The sequence below is a fragment of the Pseudophryne corroboree genome (assembly GCF_028390025.1).
Source record: "Pseudophryne corroboree isolate aPseCor3 chromosome 7 unlocalized genomic scaffold, aPseCor3.hap2 SUPER_7_unloc_3, whole genome shotgun sequence".
NCBI lineage: Eukaryota > Metazoa > Chordata > Amphibia > Anura > Myobatrachidae > Pseudophryne > Pseudophryne corroboree.
Window position 1 is genome coordinate 408,561 of NW_026967612.1, and position 26,399 is coordinate 434,959.

General features: G+C 45.0%; 12 non-coding genes across 12 annotated transcripts; all 12 read right to left on the reverse strand.

Annotated features, from left to right (window-relative positions):
- Positions 1 to 4,353: 4,353 nt before the first annotated feature.
- Positions 4,354 to 4,516, reverse strand: LOC134986429 (U1 spliceosomal RNA). The gene has a single exon (XR_010192311.1). It is a non-coding gene; the product is annotated as a U1 spliceosomal RNA (small nuclear RNA).
- Positions 4,517 to 4,661: 145 nt separating this feature from the next.
- LOC134986341 (U1 spliceosomal RNA) lies at positions 4,662 to 4,825 on the reverse strand. The gene has a single exon (XR_010192236.1). It is a non-coding gene; the product is annotated as a U1 spliceosomal RNA (small nuclear RNA).
- A 661-nt stretch (positions 4,826 to 5,486) lies between these two features.
- LOC134986466 (U1 spliceosomal RNA) lies at positions 5,487 to 5,649 on the reverse strand. Its single transcript, XR_010192338.1, has one exon. It is a non-coding gene; the product is annotated as a U1 spliceosomal RNA (small nuclear RNA).
- A 152-nt stretch (positions 5,650 to 5,801) lies between these two features.
- Positions 5,802 to 5,965, reverse strand: LOC134986488 (U1 spliceosomal RNA). The gene has a single exon (XR_010192357.1). It is a non-coding gene; the product is annotated as a U1 spliceosomal RNA (small nuclear RNA).
- Positions 5,966 to 20,937: 14,972 nt separating this feature from the next.
- Positions 20,938 to 21,100, reverse strand: LOC134986475 (U1 spliceosomal RNA). Its single transcript, XR_010192345.1, has one exon. It is a non-coding gene; the product is annotated as a U1 spliceosomal RNA (small nuclear RNA).
- A 152-nt stretch (positions 21,101 to 21,252) lies between these two features.
- On the reverse strand, positions 21,253 to 21,416 carry LOC134986388 (U1 spliceosomal RNA). The gene has a single exon (XR_010192280.1). It is a non-coding gene; the product is annotated as a U1 spliceosomal RNA (small nuclear RNA).
- A 671-nt stretch (positions 21,417 to 22,087) lies between these two features.
- On the reverse strand, positions 22,088 to 22,250 carry LOC134986463 (U1 spliceosomal RNA). The gene has a single exon (XR_010192335.1). It is a non-coding gene; the product is annotated as a U1 spliceosomal RNA (small nuclear RNA).
- A 152-nt stretch (positions 22,251 to 22,402) lies between these two features.
- On the reverse strand, positions 22,403 to 22,566 carry LOC134986375 (U1 spliceosomal RNA). The gene has a single exon (XR_010192267.1). It is a non-coding gene; the product is annotated as a U1 spliceosomal RNA (small nuclear RNA).
- A 671-nt stretch (positions 22,567 to 23,237) lies between these two features.
- On the reverse strand, positions 23,238 to 23,400 carry LOC134986472 (U1 spliceosomal RNA). Its single transcript, XR_010192343.1, has one exon. It is a non-coding gene; the product is annotated as a U1 spliceosomal RNA (small nuclear RNA).
- A 152-nt stretch (positions 23,401 to 23,552) lies between these two features.
- On the reverse strand, positions 23,553 to 23,716 carry LOC134986386 (U1 spliceosomal RNA). The gene has a single exon (XR_010192278.1). It is a non-coding gene; the product is annotated as a U1 spliceosomal RNA (small nuclear RNA).
- Positions 23,717 to 24,386: 670 nt separating this feature from the next.
- On the reverse strand, positions 24,387 to 24,549 carry LOC134986453 (U1 spliceosomal RNA). The gene has a single exon (XR_010192328.1). It is a non-coding gene; the product is annotated as a U1 spliceosomal RNA (small nuclear RNA).
- A 152-nt stretch (positions 24,550 to 24,701) lies between these two features.
- On the reverse strand, positions 24,702 to 24,865 carry LOC134986368 (U1 spliceosomal RNA). The gene has a single exon (XR_010192261.1). It is a non-coding gene; the product is annotated as a U1 spliceosomal RNA (small nuclear RNA).
- Positions 24,866 to 26,399: the final 1,534 nt, after the last annotated feature.

A 26,399-nucleotide genomic window follows, 5' to 3' on the forward strand; every position in this document is an offset into this window, starting at 1 on the left:
TTTAAAATTTTCATTCTAGTGTCCTTCATTTGGGAGAAAAATCCATTGGTACAAGACAGCTTTTCCTTGCCAATATCTCTCTTTTGCACAAAGCTGCGCATTGGAAAATTCAGGGCTATGCCGTGTAGATGATGGCCTAACAGGAGGCTTTAAAATTTTCTTTGTAGTGTCCTTCGTTTGGGAGAAAAATGCAAAGGTACAAGACAGCTTTTCCTTGCCAATATCTCTCTTTTGCAAAGAGCTGCGCATTGGAAAATTCAGGGCTATGCCGTGTAGATGATGGCCTAACTGGAGGCTTTAAAATTTTCTTTCTAGTGTCCTTCGTTTGGGAGAAAAATGCAAAGGTACAAGACAGCTTTTCCTTGCCAATATCTCTCTTTTGCAAAGAGCTGCGCCTTGGAAAATTCAGGGCTATGCCGTGTAGATGATGGCCTAACAGGAGGCTTTAAAATTTTCTTTCTAGTGTCCTTCGTTTGGGAGAAAAATGCAAAGGTACAAGACAGCTTTTCCTTGCCAATATCTCTCTTTTGCAAAGAGCTACGCATTGGAAAATTCATGGCTATACCGTGTAGATGAAGCACTAACAGGAGGCTTTAAAATTTTCATTCTAGTGTCCTTCGTTTGGGAGAAAAATCCAATGGTACAAGACAGCTTTTCCTTGCCAATATCTCTCTTTTACAAAGAGCTGCGCATTGGAAAATTCAGGGCTATGCCGTGTAGATGATGGCCTAACAGGAGGCTTTAAAATTTTCTTTCTAGTTTCCTTCGTTTGGGAGAAAAATGCAAAGGTACAAGACAGCTTTTCCTTGCCAATATCTCTCTTTTGCAAAGAGCTGCGCATTGGAAAATTCAGGGCTATGCCGTGTAGATGATGGCCTAACAGGAGGCTTTAAAATTTTATTACTAGTGTCCTTCGTTTGGGAGAAAAATGCAAAGGTACAAGACAGCTTTTCCTTGCCAATATCTCTCTTTTGCAAAGAGCTACGCATTGGAAAATTCAGGGCTATACCGTGTAGATGAAGCACTAACAGGAGGCTTTAAAATTTTCATTCTAGTGTCCTTCATTTGGGAGAAAAATCCATTGGTACAAGACAGCTTTTCCTTGCCAATATCTCTCTTTTGCACAAAGCTGCGCATTGGAAAATTCAGGGCTATGCCGTGTAGATGATGGCCTAACAGGAGGCTTTAAAATTTTCTTTGTAGTGTCCTTCGTTTGGGAGAAAAATGCAAAGGTACAAGACAGCTTTTCCTTGCCAATATCTCTCTTTTGCAAAGAGTTGCGCATTGGAAAATTCAGGGCTATGCCGTGTAGATGATGGCCTAACTGGAGGCTTTGAAATTTTCTTTCTAGTGTCCTTCGTTTGGGAGAAAAATGCAAAGGTACAAGACAGCTTTTCCTTGCCAATATCTCTCTTTTGCAAAGAACTGCGCATTGGAAAATTCAGGGCTATGCCGTGTAGATGATGGCCTAACAGGAGGCTTTAAAATTTTCTTTCTAGTGTCCTTCGTTTGGGAGAAAAATGCAAAGGTACAAGACAGCTTTTCCTTGCCAATATCTCTCTTTTGCAAAGAGCTGCGCATTGGAAAATTCAGGGCTATGCCGTGTAGATGATGGCCTAACAGGAGGCTTTAAAATTTTCTTTCTAGTGTCCTTCGTTTGGGAAAAAAATGCAAAGGTACAAGACAGCTTTTCCTTGCCAATATCTCTCTTTTGCAAAGAGCTACGCATTGGAAAATTCAGGGCTATACCGTGTAGATGAAGCACTAACAGGAGGCTTTAAAATTTTCATTCTAGTGTCCTTCGTTTGGGAGAAAAATGCAAAGGTACAAGACAGCTTTTCCTTGCCAATATCTCTCTTTTGCAAAGAGCTGCGCATTGGAAAATTCAGGGCTATGCCGTGTAGATGATGGCCTAACAGGAGGCTTTAAAATTTTCTTTCTAGTGTCCTTCGTTTGGGAGAAAAATGCAAAGGTACAAGACAGCTTTTCCTTGCCAATATCTCTCTTTTGCAAAGAGCTGCGCATTGGAAAATTCAGGGCTATGCCGTGTAGATGATGGCCTAACAGGAGGCATTAAAATTTTCTTTCTAGTGTCCTTCGTTTGGGAGAAAAATCCAATGGTACAAGACAGCTTTTCCTTGCCAATATCTCTCTTTTGCACAAAGCTGCGCATTGGAAAATTCAGGGCTATGCCGTGTAGATGATGGCCTAACAGGAGGCTTTAAAATTTTCTTTCTAGTGTCCTTAGTTTGGGAGAAAAATGCAAAGGTACAAGACAGCTTTTCCTTGCCAATATCTCTCTTTTGCAAAGAGCTGCGCATTGGAAAACTCAGGGCTATGCCGTGTAGATGATGGCCTAACAGGAGGCTTTAAAATTTTCTTTCTAGTGTCCTTCGTTTGGGAGAAAAATGCAAAGGTACAAGACAGCTTTTCCTTGCCAATATCTCTCTTTTGCAAAGAGCTGCGCATTGGAAAATTCAGGGCTATGCCGTGTAGATGATGGCCTAACAGGAGGCTTTAAAAAATTTTTTCTAGTGTCCTTCGTTTGGGAGAAAAATGCAAAGGTACAAGACAGCTTTTCCTTGCCAATATCTCTCTTTTGCAAAGAGCTGCGCATTGGAAAATTCAGGGCTATGCCGTGTAGATGATGTCCTAACAGGAGGCTTTAAAATTTTCTTTCTAGTGTCCTTCGTTTGGGAGAAAAATGCAAAGGTACATGACAGCTTTTCCTTGCCAATATCTCTCTTTTGCAAAGAGCTGCGCATTGGAAAATTCAGGGCTATGCCGTGTAGATGATGGCCTAACAGGAGGCTTTAAAATTTTCTTTCTAGTGTCCTTCGTTTGGGAGAAAAATGCAAAGGTACAAGACAGTTTTTCCTTGCCAATATCTCTCTTTTGCAAAGAGCTGCGCATTGGAAAATTCAGGGCTATGCCGTGTAGATGATGGCCTAACAGGAGGCTTTAAAATTTTCTTTCTAGTGTCCTTCGTTTGGGAGAAAAATGCAAAGGTACAAGACAGCTTTTCCTTGCCAATATCTCTCTTTTGCAAAGAGCTGCGCATTGGAAAATTCAGGGCTATTCCGTGTAGATGATGGCCTAACAGGAGGCTTTAAAATTTTCTTTCTAGTGTCCTTCGTTTGGGAGAAAAATGCAAAGGTACAAGACAGCTTTTCCTTGCCAATATCTCTCTTTTGCAAAGAGCTGCGCATTGGAAAATTCAGGGCTATGCCGTGTAGATGATGGCCTAACAGGAGGCTTTAAAAATTTTTTTCTAGTGTCCTTCGTTTGGGAGAAAAATGCAAAGGTACAAGACAGCTTTTCCTTGCCAATATCTCTCTTTTGCAAAGAGCTGCGCATTGGAAAATTCAGGGCTATGCCGTGTAGATGATGGCCTAACTGGAGGCTTTAAAATTTTCTTTCTAGTGTCCTTCGTTTGGGAGAAAAATGCAAAGGTACAAGACAGCTTTTCCTTGCCAATATCTCTCTTTTGCAAAGAGCTACGCATTGGAAAATTCAGGGCTATACCGTGTAGATGAAGCACTAACAGGAGGCTTTAAAATTTTCATTCTAGTGTCCTTCGTTTGGGAGAAAAATGCAAAGGTACAAGACAGCTTTTCCTTGCCAATATCTCTCTTTTGCAAAGAGCTGCGCATTGGAAAATTCAGGGCTATGCCGTGTAGATGATGGCCTAACAGGGCTGGGGAGGGCCGCTGCTCAGGCACATCTCTGTCAAGTAAAGAAGATTCAACTGAGGCAGCACAAGGGAACTCTCATCTGGGGACAACAACTGCAGGGAGAACACATATTTTCAGATGAACATGGGAGGGCAGAAGGCTGCCTAATACTGAAGCACCCCCAAACAACAAACCAAATGCAACAACTAGTGCAAGCATTCCTGGGGGAAGGCTGCAGCAGATGGATTTGCATATGGTGATGTCATCCAAGCAGTGGGTCAAAGTTGGCTTCAACCCTCGTCTGCATATGAAAAGAGAAAAGGGGCGTGCAGGGCATGGCGGCCTTTTGCGGCGATTGGATGACCCCTAGTTCGCATTAAACACATCCACCCTCCTTCGGTGTGGGGCTCATGTTGGCTATGCCCCAGCCCCTGAAGCATTCAAGCTGATTTCTTGCAGCAGCTAGGCACTGTAACAGCTCCAGAGCTGCTCTGTAAGGCAAGTAAAAGGGCGTGGGCCCTGCAGCACTACCTGTAGTTCGCATTGTGCGTTGGAAGGCACAAATTAAGCAGACGGGAGAAGTCAGGATAGTGCGCAAGGGCATAGAAGGGAGCGGCTCAAGAAAAAAGAAGTGGAAATAGACAGCAAACTAGGCTGGAGAGAGACCTGAGACAAAGAGATCTGAATTATACGAGAGCCGACCAGGGGAAACACAAATTATGCAGTCAAGTTTCCCACATTTGGGGAAATCGCAGGAGCAGCACACCCAGAGTGCAATGGGTGAGACTTGCCCTGGGAGAAGCACCTTCATGATCATAGTATCTCACCTGGCAGGTAAGTAGGATTTGGGATAGTTCTGGGGAGGGTCGCTGCTCGGGCTGTCAAGTGAAGTAGATCCAACTGAGGCAGCACAAGGAAACTCTCGATAGAAGAACAAGGCTAGAGGAAGATCTGAGACAAAGAAATCTGACTTTTACCAGAGCTGACCAGAGGAAAGAACAAACACAGTCCCCCACTACCACAAATAATGCAGTCGAGTTTCCCACATTTGGGGAAATCATAGGGGTCAGCATACCCAGAATGCAATGAATGAACCTCACCCTGGGAGAACAATCTTCATGACCATGGTATCTCCTATGCAAAATAAGTATGACTTAGGATAGGGCTGGGGAGGGCCGCTGCTAAGGCACATCTCTGTCAAGTAAAGGAGATTCAACTGAGGCAGCACAAGGGAACTCTCATCTGGGGACAACAACTGCAGGGAGAACACATATTTTCAGATGAACATGGGAGGGCAGAAGGCTGCCTAATACTGAAGCACCCCCAAACAACAAACCAAATGCAACAACTAGTGCAAGCATTCCTGGGGGAAGGCCTGCAGCAGATGGATTTGCATATGGTGATGTCATCCAAGCAGTGGGTCAAAGTTGGCTTCAACCCTCGTCTGCATATGAAAAGAGAAAAGGGGCGTGCAGGGCATGGCGGCCTTTTGCGGCGCTTGGATGACCCTTAGTTCGCATTAAACACCTCCACCCTACTTCGGTGTGGGGCTATGCCCCAGCCCCTGAAGCATTCAAGCTGATTTCTTGCAGCAGCTGGGCACTGTAACAGCTCCAGAGCTGCTCTGTAAGGGAAGTAAAAGGGTGTGGGCCCTGCAGCACTACCTGTAGTTTGCATTGTGCGTTGGAAGGCACAAAGTAAGCAGACGGGAGAAGTCAGGATAGTGCGCAAGGGCATAGAAGGGAGCAACTCAAGAAAAGAGAAGTGGAAACAGACAGCAAACTAGGCTGGAGAGAGACCTGAGACAAAGAGATCTGAATTATACGAGAGCCGACCAGGGGAAACACAAATTATGCAGTCAAGTGTCCAACATTTGGGGAAACCGCAGGAGCAGCACACCCAGAGTACAATGGGTGAGCCTTGCCCTGGGAGAAGCACCTTCATGATCATAGTATCTCACCTGGCAGGTAAGTAGGAGTTGGGCTAGAGCTGGGGAGGGTCGCTGCTCGGGCACCCCCCTGTCAAGTGAAGGAGATCCAACTGAGGCAGCACATGGAAACTCTCGAAAGAAGAACAAGGCTAGAGGAAGATCTGAGACAAATAAATCTGACTTTTACCAGAGCTGACCAGAGGAAAGCACAAACACAGTCCCCCACTACCACAAATAATGCAGTCGAGTTTCCCACATTTGGGGAAATCACAGGGGTCAGCATACCCAGAATGCAATGAATGAACCTCACCCTGGGAGAACAATCTTCATGACCATGGTATCTCCTATGCAAAATAAGTATGATTTGGGATAGGGCTGGGGAGGGCCGCTGCTCAGGCACATCTCTGTCAAGAATTTATAAAGTCTATACATATATATAACCAAATGTCAATATATATATATAGAACCCAGCGCTCCTATCAAAACTTATCTATTTCACCAATTTGTTGCTTATTTAATCTTTATACATCTATTAATTTTCACCATATATTATAAAATGCTGCTCCCATAGGTAGTACTGTTCTACCAATAATAAACCAAATTTTAAAGATAATCACACTTGTTATCAAGGGAGCGCAAAAAATAAAATATACAAGCTCCTTATTTTTAAAAAATATATATAGACAGAAGAAACCCACATTCAATAAAATACAATGGAGTCAACATATATAGGCACCACTATCCATATCTAAATGTAATCAGGATCTATTTCATATTGCCCTTGATGACAACGGAATGTTTATTAAAGGGTCCAAAAAATCCTACTGGATACAGCTGTTGTAATTTAATCGTTTGTAACCCTACCTTGAACGAGAGCTGTCTATGTATTCTATTAAGGGATGGTTACCTAATAGCTGTGCCTCCACTCAAGCTATGTGTAGTATTTAACTACCGTTAAGGCTTGCTTGAGTAAGCCTGATCTCTATCCTTAGGGGATGATTCCCTTATATCATAGATATATTATCTAATATACCTGTCTCTTTCTTCCAGGATCTTCAGATCAACTTCCAGACGGACCAGACACACATGGAAAGTATAACACTTTAATGACCAGTACCAAATGGATTAAGTATACATTAACATTTCATCAATTACACATTCCCCTTTAAGTCATTAATCCATGCTAACCCCCTGTCAATTAGGCCTATACACAGTACCTGCATGCAATACAACAAATCCTTTTTCTTTTCAAGACACCCTTAGGTGTTAGAGTGACCCGGGTACTCTTAATATGATAGTGCACTATAAGGGCCCATAAACTTCCTAAAAATAACAGCAGTTAATACAGAATGTCTGACACTATGTTTTAGTATCAACTATCAGTTCTCCCTTCAGTTAAAGAGAAAGATGTTTGGCTCTGTCTACTTATGGTAGCGATTACTTTCTCCTATAAGGTTACTTATAGTTCCTCCTTGGCAGATAACAGAAAGTATCTATTTAGCTCATAGATAGTAACATCAACAGTTGATTACCAAGGAATCTGTATCCTTTCCTCAGTAAAAATGTTACTGTAGTTGTCCAGTATTAAACTAAACTCCTAAGAAGCTGGTATGATAAACCTTTGTTATGCTGCGTCCTTGTGTCCATTTGAAGTAGCTGATGCTTTCTATATTTCAGAGCATATATAGCTTTTCGATTCCTGTATGCCTCAAATTATTGTTGTCTCTTAGGATGAGTCTATATTAAATATATCTGCAAGAGATGGTTTCTCTTATCATAGTCACAGCGAGCTCAAATCCTTTAACTTTATAACTAATAGTCTCTTACGTGTCAGTCCTTCTTACGGGTTCACGAATATACATATAACACAGTTGTATTAAAGTGCCACAAGCTAGTCCTTGAATCGGGATGATATTCTAATCCTTTGTGGCTAAGAGGCTTTAACATCCATCCAATGTCACTGTAGTATGGCTACCTTTAATGTCCTTGACTCTAATTCTGCTAATTCAGGGGCATAAATACACACATTAGGTGGCAGCTTTAGGGTGTTACTTTCTATTTAGCGCTGCGGAACAATGTCTCTGGCTCTCCTTTGACTGATGTGATGCTGATATATGGGGGAGTTTTAAAACTATTTATGAAGCGTTAAACAGTTCAAGTTTCACTCCACTCCTCCTGTTACATATATATACCCAGTGCTTTCTACCTTCTCCTTAGCACTATGATTAAGCCATACATGGAACTGTAATTATAGGTCACTCTGACTACTGTGACCCATTACTATCCTCCTGCTTAATAGCCATTATTGCGGCCTAGCCCTGGAGTACTTAGTCCCAATATGAAATTGACTATGTACAATAGTCACCTATGGCTTGCTGTGCTTAGTGTAGGGGTAATATAAATGGCTGGATTATGCACTCACACTTCTACCATCTAGTGATGCTGCTGCAGGATGCTCCCCCGACTCCTCCCTTACACTTACAGCCACACAGAATGGAGCCTCTGCTGCTGGTCCTGGCTTCTTTGTTGTGGCTGTCAGAGTCTGTGCCGGTAATAGGTAGGAAGGAACCCTCTCTGTGTCCCTGTCACAGATGTGCCCTTCCAATACTGCTGGGTGAGTTGACTAGCGCTGATCTTGGGTTCTATGAACAGTTCTGAGTCTCAATGCTGCTGTCACCACCTTTACAGTAAGGAAGCCCTGTTCTGGCTTCACACACTAAGCCCCCTCCGGCCGCCACAATGTATACCGCTCAGCTCTAATGCGGGCGACGGCCGGAGCAGCAAAAAACTATGTCCTCTCACCAAGGGATATGCAGTCTCTATCTCAGCTACACTCACAGCACCTCTCCACTCCTCTCTAGTAGTCACATGACCCACTCTGAGGTGATGCCCCGCCCACTGGCAATCACCTCACTAGGTGATTGACAGTTAGGAGCACAAGGACATTAACCCTTTAGATACACTGTGAAACCATAAAATAAGCCTTCATTGTATTCACCACTACATTTACATCAATGTACATACAATTACATATATGTGAACTGTATTATTTACCTCACAACATGCATACAGTATTACAACATCCATTAACTTTTATATGAATAATATATATGCTTATACTCCATTTTAGTCACCATATTATAACTACCTCAGTATAAGTGTTGTTTAAACCCTAAATCAGGGTTACATTTCTCCCCCTGGTGCATTGTCACTGTTTAACATCTTTAGGTGCCAATGCACCATCTACCTTACTCACTATGCTAAAATAGTATATATTCATTCACATCCATTAGCAAGCCACCTCATCTCAACCATTTTAACTGTTGGCCAAATAGGGAGGGATGGAACTACATAGCCTTCATGCCTCCCAGGGATAGTGTTCTCTGATCGTGCTGGTTTCCCTTGCTCTTCTACACCTGATTTATTGACTTCTTTTAGTACTGGACTTCGGATGGAAGATTTAAGAGATTGTGCTAGGGTAAAGTTATCATGTACCTCACTACGATTTTCACTGAGACTAGTTTCTTTCTCTGACGAAGCTTCTAAAGTTATCAAGTCTTTAGCATCTGAATTTTCCGTTTCTTGATCCTGGGACTGATTTACTCTACCATTGAATCTCGAGAGAGGTCGGTAATGTAAGGTTGTAGAAGGATGACATGGAGCTGGATCTCTCCCTTGCCTTTGTTCTGAATATGCACTCCCTTCATCAACCACTTTTTCTCGTGGTTGATAACAATAACTGTATGATCCTCGTCGGTTTGGAGCAAATCGACTCCCTTTCACTGGTACTCCACCTATGCCAGTCACATTTGCTGCATGTACACCCTTTTCCCCTTCCAACACTTCAAATTCTACTTTCTCTCCATCTCCTACACTGTACAACAGTTTTAGGGGGTTATTCTTCGTTATGGATGTCCAATGTACAAATATGTCTTCTCCGGTGTCATGCCTTTTAATGAAGCCATAGCCTTTCTTCACATGGAACCATATTACTGTGCAATTCATTTTAAGAGACATATACTGTGTCCCTTTACTATCAACTTTATTCATAGAAGATTGTCTCAGCAATATACCATCCACTACCTCAGTCTGTAATGCTATGTCCTTAGTATCCGGTCGCATAGAAAATTCATGGATACGGTCTTCAGGACAGTTGTTTAGGAAGTTGGCATCCTTGAGTATTTTATTCTCAGATTCTAGCTGAGACAGTCTTTCTTTCATTTCATTCAGACAAATATGATCCTCCTTTTCAGTTTCTTTACCCACTTCCAATAATTCAGACAACTCAGTTATTTTTGATTCCAGAGAATGAATATTGTCTTCCTGCTGCTGGTACATTATCAACTTTTGTTGCTCCTGATCCACTCTGGTTTGTCTTTCATCAGATGCCATGGTTTCCATCTCTCTCTGTATAAACCAAAGTTCTCTCTCAAGCTCTTTGTTCCTCTCATCAATTTTGGTGTTAAACATCTGTTCTTCTTTTAGCTTCCATTGGGTTTCATCTAGAACCTCCAACAACTGATGTTTAGACCTGTCCAGTGCTATATGTCTTATCACCTCTATCGGGGTCTGTAGATCCACTGGGCTATCTCTTCTTGTTGGTTCCTCAATGGAAGTTGGAAACCGGGAAAGCAGGTCCTTCTGTTGATCTTTTGGAAGAGCTAATACTAATTGTCCATGTTTCTTATAATCCTCAGCTATTTGCTTTAGCACAGTTTCTAATCTCTGTATACCTACATCTATCTTCACTTCCCCTGGAACTCTCTCTTTCAGTGGTAGAACATTCTTATCTCCTTTCATTCCATAATCCATGTTAGCGACCAAAGTATGAGCAAGGTTGTCACTAACACCTCCCTCACTATCCTTTAGGTGGGGATCAAGTTTGACTTTCTTGTCCTTTGATTTTTTCTTTCTCTTCTCCAACTCTACAGGGACATCTAATATTTTTTCATTTTTCACACCTAGGTTATTTACAAAAGTTCCCACAAACTTGCATGTCACCTCTTCCTTTAAGCCTGGTCCCTTACGGTACTCTTGTTTGTCCATACTTTTACATTCTCTAATGGCTTCAACTCTCCCAACTGATACAGCAATGGCTTTATGTCCAACCTTCTCCCTGTTCCTTTGCTTCTTTCCCATATTTGTATTTTATTTTTAGGGATGTGAGGACTTTATCAATAATAATTAATGGCAGCTGACACCTGTGGTGTAACAGGGCCTGAGTGTAACTTCTATCTCACGCGGTGCCTCCAAATGTAACCCTACCCTCATTACCTTGAACGAGAGCTGTCTATGTATTCTATTAAGGGATGGTTACCTAATAGCTGTGCCTCCACTCAAGCTATGTGTAGTATTTAACTACCGTTAAGGCTTGCTTGAGTAAGCCTGATCTCTATCCTTAGGGGATGATTCCCTTATATCATAGATATATTATCTAATATACCTGTCTCTTTCTTCCAGGATCTTCAGATCAACTTCCAGACGGACCAGACACACATGGAAAGTATAACACTTTAATGACCAGTACCAAATGGATTAAGTATACATTAACATTTCATCAATTACACATTCCCCTTTAAGTCATTAATCCATGCTAACAGCCTGTCAATTAGGCCTATACACAGTACCTGCATGCAATACAACAAATCCTTTTTCTTTTCAAGACACCCTTAGGTGTTAGAGTGACCCGGGTACTCTTAATATGATAGTGCACTATAAGGGCCCATAAACTTCCTAAAAATAACAGCAGTTAATACAGAATGTCTGACACTATGTTTTAGTATCAACTATCAGTTCTCCCTTCAGTTAAAGAGAAAGATGTTTGGCTCAGTCTACTTATGGTAGCGATTACTTTCTCCTATAAGGTTACTTATAGTTCCTCCTTGGCAGATAACAGAAAGTATCTATTTAGCTCATAGATAGTAACATCAACAGTTGATTACCAAGGAATCTGTATCCTTTCCTCAGTAAAAATGTTACTGTAGTTGTCCAGTATTAAACTAAACTCCTAAGAAGCTGGTATGATAAACCTTTGTTATGCTGCGTCCTTGTGTCCATTTGAAGTAGCTGATGCTTTCTATATTTCAGAGCATATATAGCTTTTCGATTCCTGTATGCCTCAAATTATTGTTGTCTCTTAGGATGAGTCTATATTAAATATATCTGCAAGAGATGGTTTCTCTTATCATAGTCACAGCGAGCTCAAATCCTTTAACTTTATAACTAATAGTCTCTTACGTGTCAGTCCTTCTTACGGGTTCACGAATATACATATAACACAGTTGTATTAAAGTGCCACAAGCTAGTCCTTGAATCGGGATGATATTCTAATCCTTTGTGGCTAAGAGGCTTTAACATCCATCCAATGTCACTGTAGTATGGCTACCTTTAATGTCCTTGACTCTAATTCTGCTAATTCAGGGGCATAAATACACACATTAGGTGGCAGCTTTAGGGTGTTACTTTCTATTTAGCGCTGCGGAACAATGTCTCTGGCTCTCCTTTGACTGATGTGATGCTGATATATGGGGGAGTTTTAAAACTATTTATGAAGCGTTAAACAGTTCAAGTTTCACTCCACTCCTCCTGTTACATATATATACCCAGTGCTTTCTACCTTCTCCTTAGCACTATGATTAAGCCATACATGGAACTGTAATTATAGGTCACTCTGACTACTGTGACCCATTACTATCCTCCTGCTTAATAGCCATTATTGCGGCCTAGCCCTGGAGTACTTAGTCCCAATATGAAATTGACTATGTACAATAGTCACCTATGGCTTGCTGTGCTTAGTGTAGGGGTAATATAAATGGCTGGATTATGCACTCACACTTCTACCATCTAGTGATGCTGCTGCAGGATGCTCCCCCGACTCCTCCCTTACACTTACAGCCACACAGAATGGAGCCTCTGCTGCTGGTCCTGGCTTCTTTGTTGTGGCTGTCAGAGTCTGTGCCGGTAATAGGTAGGAAGGAACCCTCTCTGTGTCCCTGTCACAGATGTGCCCTTCCAATACTGCTGGGTGAGTTGACTAGCGCTGATCTTGGGTTCTATGAACAGTTCTGAGTCTCAATGCTGCTGTCACCACCTTTACAGTAAGGAAGCCCTGTTCTGGCTTCACACACTAAGCCCCCTCCGGCCGCCGCAATGTATACCGCTCAGCTCTAATGCGGGCGACGGCCGGAGCAGCAAAAAACTATGTCCTCTCACCAAGGGATATGCAGTCTCTCTCTCAGCTACACTCACAGCACCTCTCCACTCCTCTCTAGTAGTCACATGACCCACTCTGAGGTGATGCCCCGCCCACTGGCAATCACCTCACTAGGTGATTGACAGTTAGGAGCACAAGGACATTAACCCTTTAGATACACTGTGAAACCATAAAATAAGCCTTCATTGTATTCACCACTACATTTACATCAATGTACATACAATTACATATATGTGAACTGTATTATTTACCTCACAACATGCATACAGTATTACAACATCCATTAACTTTTATATGAATAATATATATGCTTATACTCCATTTTAGTCACCATATTATAACTACCTCAGTATAAGTGTTGTTTAAACCCTAAATCAGGGTTACACGTTACTTTCCAATTGTAATTGATACATTAAATTCCTTCTTGTGGATGAACAGCAACAGTTGTAACCAACGCCTCTTTTCTCTAACGTCCTAAGTGGATGCTGGGGACTCCGTAAGGACCATGGGGAATAGCGGCTCCGCAGGAGACTGGGCACATCTAAAGAAAGCTTTAGGACTATGTGGTGTGCACTGGCTCCTCCCCCTATGACCCTCCTCCAAGCCTCAGTTAGATTTCTGTGCCTGACGAGAAGGGTGCACACTAGGGGCTCTCCTGAGCTTCTTAGTGAAAGTTTTAGTTTAGGTTTGTTATTTTCAGTGAGACCTGCTGGCAACAGGCTCACTGCATCGAGGGACTAAGGGGAGAAGAAGCGAACTCACCTGCGTGCAGAGTGGATTGGGCTTCTTGGCTACTGGACATTAGCTCCAGAGGGACGATCACAGGCCCAGCCTGGATGGGTCCCGGAGCCTCGCCGCCGGCCCCCTTACAGAGCCAGAAGAGCGAAGAGGTCCGGAAAAATCGGCGGCAGAAGACGTTCCTGTCTTCAATAAGGTAGCGCACAGCTGTGCGCCATTGCTCTCAGCACACTTCATACTCCGGTCACTGAGGGTGCAGGGCGCTGGGGGGGGGCGCCCTGAGACGCAATAAAACATGATAAAAATACCTTACATGGCAAAAAATACATCACATATAGCTCCTGGGCTATATGGATGCATTTAACCCCTGCCAGAATATACAGAAAAACGGGAGATAAGGCCGCCGAAAAGGGGGCGAAGACTATCTCCTCAGCACACTGGCGCCATTTTCCCTCACAGCTCAGTTGGACGGAAGCTCCCTGGCTCTTCCCTGCAGTCACTACACTACAGAAAGGGTTAAAAAAAGAGAGGGGGGCACTAATTAGGCGCAGTATTAAAACATACAGCAGCTATAAGGGGAAAAACACTTATATAAGGTTATCCCTGTATATATATATATAGCGCTCTGGTGTGTGCTGGCATACTCTCCCTCTGTCTCCCCAAAGGGCTAGTGGGGTCCTGTCCTCTATCAGAGCATTCCCTGTGTGTGTGCTGTGTGTCGGTACGTTTGTGTCGACATGTATGAAGAGAAAAATGATGTGGAGATGGAGCAGAGTGTCTGTAACAGTGATGTCACCACCTAGGGGGTCGACACCTGAGTGGATGTACTGTTGAAAATTACATGACAGTGTCAGCTCTGTATAAAAAAACAAAAAAAAAAAACAGTGGTTGACATGAGACAGCCGGCTACTCAGCTTGTGCCTGTCCAGACGTCTCATAGGCCGTCAGGGGCTCTAAAGCGCCCGTTACCTCAGATGGCAGATACAGACGCCGACACGGATACTGACTCCTGTGTCGACGGTGAAGAGACAACCGTGATTTCCAGTAGGGCCACACGTTACATGATTGAGACAATGGAAAATGTTTTATACATTTCTGATAATACGAGTACCACCAAAAAGGGGTATTATGTTCGGTGAGGGAAAAACTACCTGTAGTTTTCCTGAATCTGAGAAATAAAATGAGGTGTGTGATGATGCGTGGGTTTCCCCCCGATAACAATTGATAATTTCTTAAAAAGTATTGGCTGTATACCCTTTCCCGCCAGAGGTTAGGGTGCGTTGGGAAACACCCCCTAGGGGGGATAAGGCGCTCACACGCTTGTAAGAACAAGGGCTCTACCCTCTCATGAGATGGCCGCCCTTAAGGATCCTGCTGATAGAAAGCAGGAGGGTATCCAAAAATGTATTCACACACATACTGGTGTTATACTGCGACCAGCAATCGCCTCAGCCTGGAGGTGCAGTGCTGGGTTGGCATGGTCGGATTCCCTGACTGGAAATATTGATATCCTAGATAAGGATAGTATATTATTGCCTATAGAGCATTTAAAAGATGCATTTCTATATATGCATGATGCACAGCGGAATATTTGCCGACTGGCATCAAGTATAAGTGCGTTGTCCAATTCTACCAGTAAAATGGTCAGGTGATGCGGATTCCAAACGGCATTTGGAAGTATTGCCTTTGAAAGGGGACATTTGGGGTCGGTATTTTAGACCTGGTGGCCACGGCAACAACTGGGAAATCCACGTTTGTACCCCAGGTCGCCTCTCAAAATAAGACGCCGTATTATCAGGCGCAGTCCTTTGTTGGCAAGCGGACAAAAGGTTCCTCTTTTCTGCTCGTGACAGAGGGAGAGGAAAAAGGCTGAAGAGATTAGCCAGTTCCCAGGAACAGAAACCCTTTCCCGCCTCTGCCAAGCCCTCAGTATGACGCTAGGGCCTTACAAGCTCAGGCACGGTGGGGGCCCGTTCTCAATGAATTTCAGTGCGCAGTGGGCTCACTCGCAAGTAGACCCCTGGATCCTTCAGGTAATATCTCAAGGGTACATATTGGAATTCGAGACGTCTCCCCCTCGCCGTTTCCAAAAGTCGGCTTTACCGACGTCTCCCTCTGACAGGGAGGCAGTTTTGGAAGCCATTCACAAGCTGTATTCCCAGCAGGTGATAATCAAGGTACCCCTCCTGCAACAGGGAACGGGGTATTATTCCACACTATTGTGGTACCGAAGCCAGACGGCTCGGTGAGACCGATTCTAAATCTAAAATCTAAAATCTTTGAACACTTACATACAGAGGTTCAAATTCAAGATTGAGTCACTCAGAGCAGTGATTGCGAACCTGGAAGAAGGGGACTACATGATGTCTCGGGACATCAAGGATGCTTACCTTCATGTCAAAATTTACCCTTCTCACCAAGGGTACCTCAGGTTATGGTACAGAACTGTCACTATCAGTTCAGACGCTGCCGTAGGGATGGTCCACGGCACCCCGGGTCTTTACCAAGGTAATGGCCGAAATGATATCCCTTCGAAGGAAGGGAATTTTAGTTATCCCTTACTTGGACGATTCCCTGATAAGGGTAAGATCCAGGGAACAGTTGGAAGTCGGTGTAGCACTATCTCAGGTAGTGTTGCGGCAGCACGATTGGATTCTCAATATTCCAAAATCGCAGCTGGTTCCGACGACTTGTCTTCTGTTTCCTAGGGATGTTCCTGGACACAGTCCAGAAAAAAGGTGTTTCTCCCGGAAGAGAAAGCCAGGGAGTTATCCGAGCTAGTCAGGAACCTCCTAAAACCGAACCAAGTCTCAGTGCATCAATGCACAAGGGTTCTGGGTAAAAATGGTGGCTTCCTACGAAGCAATCCCATTCGTTAGATTCCACGCAAGAACTTTCCAGTGGAACCTACTGGACAAATGGTCCGGGTCGCATTTTCAGATGCATCAGCGGATAACCCTGTCACCAAGGACAAGGGTATCCATCCTGTGGTGGTTGCAGAGTGCTCATCTTCTAGAGGGCCGCAGATTCGGCATTCAGGACTGGGTCCTGGTGACCACGGATGCCAGCCTGCGAGGCTGGTGAGCAGTCACACAGGGAAGGAATATCCAGGGCTTAGGGTCAAGCCTGGATACATCACTTCACATAAATATCCTGAAGCTAAGGGCCATTTACAATGCTCTAAGCTTAGCAAGACCTCTGCTTCAAGGTCAGCCGGTGTTGATCCAGTCGGACAACATCATGGCAGTCACCCACGTAAACAGACAGGGTGGCACAAGAAGCAGGAGGGCAATGGCAGAAGCTGCAGGGATTCTTCGCTGGGCGGAAAATCATGTGATAGCACTGTCAACAGTATTCATTCCGGGAGTGGACAACTGGGAAGCAGACTTCCTCAGCACGACCTCCACCCGGGAGAGTGGGGACTTCACCCAGAAGTCGTCCACATGATTAAAAAACTCGACAGGTATTGCGCCAGGTCAAGAGACCCTCAGGCAATAGTTGTAGACGCTCTGGTAACACCGTGGGTGTACCAGTCAGTGTATGTGTTCCCTCCTCTGCCTCTCATACCCAAGGTACTGAGATTGATAAGATGGAGAGGAGAAAGCACTATATTCGTGGCTCCGGATTGGCCAAGAAGGACTTGGTAACCGGAACTTCAAGAGATGCTCACGGAGGATCCGTGGCCTCTACCTCTAAGAAGGGACCTGCTCCAGCAAGGACCCTGTCTGTTCCAAGACTTACCGCGGCTGCGTTTGACGGCATGCCGGTTGAACACCGGATCCTGAAGGAAAAAAGGCATTCCGGATGAAGTCATCCATATCCTGATCTAAAGCCAGGAAGGATGTAACCGCAAAAACATTATCACCGCAATTGGCGAAAATATGTTGCGTAGTGCGAGGCCAGTAAGGCCCGATGGAGGAAATTCAACTGGGTCGATTCCTACATTTCCTGCAAACAGGAGTGTCTATGGGCCTGAAATTGGGGTCCATTAAGGTTCAGATTTCGGCCCTGTCAATTTTCTTCCAAAAAAGAACTAGCTTCAGTCCCTGAAGTTTAGACGTTTGTAAAAGGGGTACTGCATATACAGCCTCCTTTTGTGCCTCCAGTGGCAATTTGGGATCTCAATGTAGTTTGGGTTCCAAAAGTCACATTGGTTTGAACCACTGAAATCTGTGGAGTTAAAATATCTCACATGGAAAGTGGTCATGCTGTTGGCCCTGGCCTGGGCCAGGCGCGTGTCAGAATTGGCGGCTTTATCCTGTAAAAGCCCTTATCTGATTTTCCATTCGGACAGGGCGGAATTGAGGACTCGTCCTCAGTTTCTCCCTAAGGTGGTTCCAGCGTTTTCACCTGAACCAACCTATTGTGGTGCCTGCGGCTACTAGGGACTTGGAGGAATCCAAGTTGCTGGATGTTGTCAGGGCCCTGAAAATATGTTTCCAGGACGGCTGGAGTCAGGAAATCTGACTCGCTGTTTATCCTGTATGCACCCAACAAGCTGGGTGCTCCTGCTTCTAAGCAGACTATTGCTCGTTGGATTTGTAGTACAATTCAGCTTGCACATTCTGTGGCAGGCCTGCCACAGCTAAAATCTGTAAAAGCCCGTTCCACAAGGAAAGTGGGCTCATCTTGGGCGGCTGCCCGAGGGGTCTCGGCTTTACAACTTTGCCGAGCAGCTACTTGGTCAGGGGCAAACACGTTTGCTAAATTCTACAAATTTGATACCCTGGCTGAGGAGGACCTGGAGTTCTCTCATTCGGTGCTGCAGAGTCATCCGCACTCTCCCGCTCGTTTGGGAGCTTTGGTATAATCCCCATGGTCCTTACGGAGTCCCCAGCATCCACTTAGGACGTCAGAGAAAATAAGAATTTACTTACCGATAATTCTATTTCTCATAGTCCGTAGTGGATGCTGGGCGCCCATCCCAAGTGCGGATTGTCTGCAATACTTGTACATAGTTATTGTTACAAAAATCGGGTTATTATTGTTGGGAGCCATCTTTTCAGAGGCTCCTCTGTTATCATGCTGTTAACTGGGTTCAGATCACAGGTTGTACGGTGTGATTGGTGTGGCTGGTATGAGTCTTACCCGGGATTCAAAATCCTTCCTTATTGTGTACGCTCGTCCGGGCAAAGTATCCTAACTGAGGCTTGGAGGAGGGTCATAGGGGGAGGAGCCAGTGCACACCACATAGTCCTAAAGCTTTCTTTAGATGTGCCCAGTCTCCTGCGGAGCCGCTATTCCCCATGGTCCTTACGGAGTCCCCAGCATCCACTACGGACTATGAGAAATAGAATTATCGGTAAGTAAATTCTTATTATTTACTGCAGTTAAAGTTCATATGTAACTCACGTGAGTAATGAAAGAAAACAGGGGGAGAGCGCTGTGATGGTTGGTGAAACACAGCGGTATGCTACGACCCCCGTTAACCGTGGCTGGATCTTATTGGCACTCGCGGTCGGGATATTTCTCCCTGCCGTGGGGTAGAGACCTCCTTTTGCTCGGTCTCAAATTGCTTTTTCCCCTTCACCGCTGTCTTTACATCAGACGTCCGCCGTGATGTAGCTCGTTCATGAACGGGCTTATATCTCAGCAATCAGAGTGTCCGGTAATCACCTTTCTTACGCGTTTCTCCGCTGTTATCCAAGAGCGGTTTCGTCAGAGGATACATCAGCAGCCTAGCAGGCTCTTTTTAAAATGCACCGGACCAATAGCATTACTAATTAGTTGATTGGATACATACATGTACTAATTGGATGCATACATGTAATGACTCACATATGGAACAACTTTCTAATTGCAATTGCACATATAAAGGCATTTCATAATATAAAAATAAGCAACATGGTGATTAAAAATAATAATAATAAAATAAGCAACAAGGTGGTTTAAAAAATAACAGAAAATATATAATCTATATACAGATTAACCTATAATCTTTCAATCAATACCTCATATCTATAATCACATATACATAATTCAGAGACTCAGCACTAAGGATCCCCATTTACTTATATAAAACCTTTTAGGGTAACATAAATCCATGCCACTACTAAAGCAGTTCTTGTGGCGCAGGGGAAACATCAAATGCACTCTATGCAGCTAGTCCCATGTTCGAATCCAACCCGCTCAGCTTAACATCCATATTATTTATTTACTTTTAATGGGATCATTCTATCAATTCATTTTTACCTTTAATTTTTGTTAATATTATTTCTATATTTCATTATTTTAACCACTGGAATAACTACATTGCTGTTTAAACAACAAAAAGAATTGAAGAAAAAATAAATATTAAACAGACAATTTAAGGATTCGAAGATTTAAATATTTAAAGATTTTAAAATTTAAAACAGGGAGGGGGGGGGAGGGAGGGGGGCCTTTTGGGAGAAGGAGGGGGAAAAAAAAAATAGAAAAAAAAAATATATATATAGAACCAAGAGAAAGTGTAAAAAGAGGATGGAGGAAGAAATCTGATGTTCATCATTACTAGTGGATTTTACTAAAGAACTTTAAAGGAACACACACAACAGGATTATACAGTTTCATCCTAAGAGGAAAGCTGTTTCCAAAATAGCTACTTCTAATAATTTTGTTTATTTATTAAACATACAATAAATGGATATTCAATAAATAATATATTAGGTAAATCAATAGATAAAATCTTCAGAGACTGCCAATGTTGTTCAGTTCGATGCTCTCATTCAGACCATCAGGTGTAAGGGTACCCAAAGAAAAAATCCAAAATGCCTCCCTTGTCAAGTAAAGGAGATTCAACTGAGGCAGCACAAGGGAACTCTCATCTGGGGACAACAACTGCAGGGAGAACACATATTTTCAGATGAACATGGGAGGGCAGAAGGCTGCCTAATACTGAAGCACCCCCAAACAACAAACCAAATGCAACAACTAGTACAAGCATTCCTGGGGGAAGGCCTGCAGCAGATGGATTTGCATATGGTGATGTCATCCAAGCAGTGGGTCAAAGTTGGCTTCAACCCTCGTCTGCATATGAAAAGAGAAAAGGGGCGTGCAGGGCATGGCGGCCTTTTGCGGCGCTTGGATGACCCCTAGTTCGCATTAAACACCTCCACCCTACTTCGGTGTGGGGCTCATGTTGGCTATGCCCCAGCCCCTGAAGCATTCAAGCTGATTACTTGCAGCAGCTGGGCACTGTAATAGCTCAGAGCTGCTCTGTAAGGCAACTAAAAGGGTGTGGGCCCTGCAGCACTACCTGTAGTTCGCATTGTGCGTTGGAAGGCACAAAGTAAGCAGACGGGAGAAGTCAAGATAGTGCGCAAGGGCATAGAAGGGAGTGGCTCAAGAAAAGAGAAGTGGAAACAGACAGCAAACTAGGCTGGAGAAAGACATGAGACAAAGAGATCTGAATTATACGAGAGCCGACCAGGGGAAACACAAATTATGCTGTCAAGTTTCCCACATTTGGGGATATCGCAGGAGCAGCACACCCAGAGTGCAATTGGTGAGCCTTGCCCTGGGAGAAGCACCTTCATGATCATAGTATCTCACCTGGCAGGTAAGTAGGAGTTGGGCTAGAGCTGGGGAGGGTCGCTGCTCGGGCACCCCCCTGTCAAGTGAAGGAGATCCAACTGAGGCAGCACAAGGGAACTCTCGAAAGAAGAACAAGGCTAGAGGAAGATCTGAGACAAAGAAATCTGACTTTTACCAGAGCTGACCAGAGGAAAGCACAAACATAGTCCCCCACTACCACAAATAATGCTGTCAAGTTTACCACATTTGGGAAAATAACAGGGGTCAGCATACCCAGAATGCAATGAATGAACCTCACCCTGGGAGAACAATCTTCATGACCATGGTATCTCCTATGCAAAATAAGTATGATTTGGGATAGGGCTGGAGAGGGCCGCTGCTCAGGCACATCTCTGTCAAGTAAAGGAGATTCAACTGAGGCAGCACAAGGGAACTCTCATCTGGGGACAACAACTGCAGGAGGTACACATATTTTCAGATGAACATGGGAGGGCAGAAGGCTGCCTAATACTGAAGCACCCCCAAACAACAAACCAAATGCAACAACTAGTGCAAGCATTCCTGGGGGAAGGCCTGCAGCATATGGATTTGCATATGGTGATGTCATCCAAACAGTGGGTCAAAGTTGGCTTCAACCCTCGTCTGCATATGAAAAGATAAAATTGGCATGCAGGGCATGGCGGCCTTTTGCGGTGCTTGGATGACCCCTAGTTCGCATTAAACACCTCCACCCTCCTTCGGTGTGGGGCTCATGATGGCTATGCCCCAGCCCCTGAAGCATTCAAGCTGATTTCTTGCAGCAGCTGGGCACTGTAACAGCTCCAGAGCTGCTCTGTAAGGCAAGTAAAAGGGTGTGGGCCCTGCAGCACTACCTGTAGTTTGCGTTGTGTGTTGGAAGGCACAAAGTAAGCAGACGGGAGAAGTCAGGATAGTGCGCAAGGGCATAGAAGGGAGCAACTCAAGAAAAGAGAAGTGGAAACAGACTGCAAATTAGGCTGGAGAGAGACCTGAGACAAAGAGATCTGAATTATACAAGAGCCGACCAGGTGAAACACAAATTATGCAGTCAAGTGTCCAACATTTGGGGAAACCGCAGGAGTAGCACACCCAGAGTGCAATGGGTGAGCCTTGCCCTGGGAGAAGCACCTTCATGATCATAGTATCTCACCTGGCAGGTAAGTAGGAGCTGGGCTAGAGCTGGGGAGGGTCGCTGCTCGGGCACCCCCCTGTCAAGTGAAGGAGATCCAACTGAGGCAGCACAAGGGAACTCTCGAAAGAAGAACAAGGCTAGAGGAAGATCTGAGACAAAGAAATCTGACTTTTACCAGAGCTGACCAGAGGAAAGCACAAACACAGTCCCTCACTACCACAAATAATGCAGTCCAGTTTCCCACATTTGGGGAAATCACAGGGGTCAGCATACCCAGAATGCAATGAATGAACCTCACCCTGGGAAAACAATCTTCATGACCATGGTATCTCCTATGCAAAATAAGTATGATTTGGGATAGAGCTGGGGAGGGCCGCTGCTCAGGCACATCTCTGTCAAGTAAAGGAGATTCAACTGAGGCAGCACAAGGGAACTCTCATCGGGGGACAACAACTGCAGGGAGAACACATATTTTCAGATGAACATGGGAGGGCAGAAGGCTGCCTAATACTGAAGCACCCCCAAACAACAAACCAAATGCAACAACTAGTGCAAGCATTCCTGGGGGAAGGCCTGCAGCAGATGGATTTGCATATGGTGATGTCATCCAAGCAGTGGGTCAAAGTTGGCTTCAACACTCATCTGCATATGAATAGAGAAGAGGGGCGTGCAGGGCATGGCGGCCTTTTGCGACGCTTGGATGACCCCTAGTTCGCATTAAACACCTCCACCCTCCTTCGGTGTGGGGCTCATGTTGGCTATGCCCCAGCCCCTGAAGCATTCAAGCTGATTTCTTGCAGCAGCTGGGCACTGTAACAGCTCCAGAGCTGCTCTGTAAGGCAAGTAAAAGGGTGTGGGCCCTGCAGCACTACCTGTAGTTCGCATTGTGCGTTGGAAGGCACAAAGTAAGCAGACGGGAGAAGTCAGGATAGTGCGCAAGGGCATAGAAGGGAGCGGCTCAAGAAAAGAGAAGTGGAAACAGACAGCAAACTAGGCTGGAGAGAGACCTGAGACAAATACATCTGAATTATACGAGAGCCGACCAGGGGAAACACAAATTATGCAGTCAAGTTTCCCACATTTGGGGAAATCACAGGGGCAGCACACCCAGAGTGCGATGGGTGAGCCTTGCCCTGGGAGAAGCACCTACATGATCATAGGATCTCACCTGGCAGGTAAGTAGGAGTTGGGCTAGAGCTGGGGAGGGTCGCTGCTCGGGCACCCCCCTGTCAAATGAAGGAGATCCAACTGAGGCAGCACAAGGGAACTCTCGAAAGAAGAACAAGGCTAGAGGAAGATCTGAGACAAAGAAATCTGACTTTTACCAGAGCTGACCAGAGGAAAGCACAAACACAGCCCCCCACTACCACAAATAATGCAGTCGAGTTTCCAACATTTGGGGAAATCACAGGGGTCAGCATAAACAGAATGCAATGAATGAACCTCACCATGGGAGAACAATCTTCATGACCATGGTATCTCCTATGCAAAATAAGTATGATTTGGGATAGGGCTTGGGAGGGCCGCTGCTCAGGCACATCTCTGTCAAGTAAAGGCGATTCAACTGAGGCAGCACAAGGGAACTCTCATCTTGGGACAACAACTGCAGGGAGAACACATATTTTCAGATGAACATGGGAGGGCAGAAGGCTGCCTAATACTGAAGCACCCCCAAACAACAAACCAAATGCAACAACTAGTGCAAGCATTCCTGGGGAAGGCCTGCAGCAGATGGATTTGCATATGGTGATGTCATCCAAGCAGTGGGTCAAAGTTGGCTTCAACCCTCGTCTGCATATGAAAAGAAAAAAGGGATGTGCAGGGAATGGCGGCCTTTTGCGGCGCTTGGATGACCCCTAATTCGCATTAAACATCTCCACCCTCCTTCGGTGTGGGGCTCATGATGGCTATGCCCCAGCCCCTGAAGCATTCAAGCTGATTTCTTGCAGCAGCTGGGCACTGTAACAGCTCCAGAGCTGCTCTGTAAAGCATGTAAAAGGGTGTGGGCCCTGCAGCACTACCTGTAGTTTGCATTGTGCGTTGGAAGGCACAAAGTATACAGACAGGAGAGGTCAGAATAGTGCGCAAGGGCATAGAAGGGAGCGGCTCAAGAAAAGAGAAGTGGAAACAGACAGCAAACTAGGCTGGAGAGAGACCTGAGACATAGAGATCTGAATTATACAAGAGCCCACCAGGGGAAACACAAATTATGCAGTCAAGTTTCCCACATTTGGGGAAATCACAGGGGCAGCACACCCAGAGTGCAATGGGTGAGCCTTGCCCTGGGAGTAGCACCTACATGATCATAGTATCTCACCTGGCAGGTAAGTAGGAGTTGGGCTAGAGCTGGGGAGGGTCGCAGCTCGGGCACCCCCCTGTCAAGTGAAGGAGATCCAACTGAGGCAGCACAAGGGAACTCTCGAAAGAAGAACAAGGCTAGAGGAAGATCTGAGACAAAGAAATCTGACTTTTACCAGAGCTGACCAGAGGAAAGCACAAACACAGTCCCCCACTACCACAAATAATGCAGTCAAGTTTTCCACATTTGGGGAAATCACAGGGGTCAGCATACCCAGAATGCAATGAATGAACCTCAACCTGGGAGAACAATCTTCATGAGCATGGTATCTCCTATGCAAAATAAGTATGATTTGGGATAGAGCTGGGGAGGGCCGCTGCTCAGGCACATCTCTGTCAAGTAAAGGAGATTCAACTGAGGCAGCACAAGGGAACTCTCATCTGGGGACAACAACTGCAGGGAGAACACATATTTTCAGATGAACATGGGAGGGCAGAAGGCTGCCTAATACTGAAGCACCCCCAAACAATAAACCAAATGCAACAACTAGTGCAAGCATTCCTGGGGGAAGGCCTGCAGCAGATGGATTTGCATATGGTGATGTCATCCAAGCAGTGGGTCAAAGTTGGCTTCAACCCTCGTCTGCATATGAAAAGAGAAAAGGGGCGTGCAGGGCATGGCGGCCTTTTGCGGCGCTTGGATGACCCCTAGTTCGCATTAAACACCTCCACCCTCCTTCGGTGTGGGGCTCATGTTGGCTATGCCCCAGCCCCTGAAGCATTCAAGCTGATTTCTTGCAGAAGCTGGGCACTGTAACAGCTCCAGAGCTGCTCTGTATGGCAAGTAAAAGGGTGTGGGCCCTGCAGCACTACCTGTAGTTCGCATTGTGCGTTGGAAGGCACAAAGTAAGCAGATGGGAGAAGTCAGGATAGTGCGCAAGGGCATAGAAGGGAGCGGCTCAAGAAAAGAGAAGTGGAAACAGACAGCAAACTAGGCTGGAGAGCTCTTCTGTCTATATTTTGCAAACCTGCTCTTGTCCTCTCCAGCTGCTCCATGTAGATTTGACGTCTGGAAAGGTGCATAACCCACTGACAAGCAGGCACACTCCTGCATGAGTTTTCTCTCTCACTAGCTGGATGATACACAATCATTTGCATGTGCTCCACCTCCGACACACCACCCACCCAACCACCCAGTGACCAGAGCCACCCACAAGCCAACTGGCTCCTTGATTTAATTTGCACAGTGTAGTCATCCAGGCAGCATGTCCTTCTCAATGGAAGGATCTCTGGTTCCATGGAATCTTCCACATTGGAATGCTGCGGAATAAAAAGGATTTAAATATTCAGCTTGCTAGCATTCAATGTACCTGCGGCTTGGCTTTAGCACATGGGTCTTCATCCTGTGGCCCTCCAGCTGCTGTGAAACTACACATCCCAGCATGCCCTGCCACAGTTTTGCTATTAAGGTATGCTAAAACTGAGGCAGGGCATGCTGGGATGTGTAGTTCCACAGCAGCTGGAGGGTCGCAGGTTGAAGACCCATGTTCTAGCATGCCTGTTCTATGATGCATGTACCGTGGTGTCACAATCAGCTTGGAATGGGGTGTCTAGCAGGCATTTGCTGACAGCCACTTGAGGGAGACACACATCAGGAGATGCAGCATATCGGAGGTCTTCGATGCCTTTCCAGCAAATGCACACCACCTGCTGCTGGTCTGGACACAAAACAATGCCCACAATCGAAGTCCCAAAATGCCCAACTACAGGATTCATGTAAGTAGTGAATTTAGGAATGAATTTAGAAGTAGGAAATGAAGTTAGTTCACAAGTACATTCAAATTCAGATCTAAAGTCTAGGTAGGCCTCACGTCCTGGCAGCCC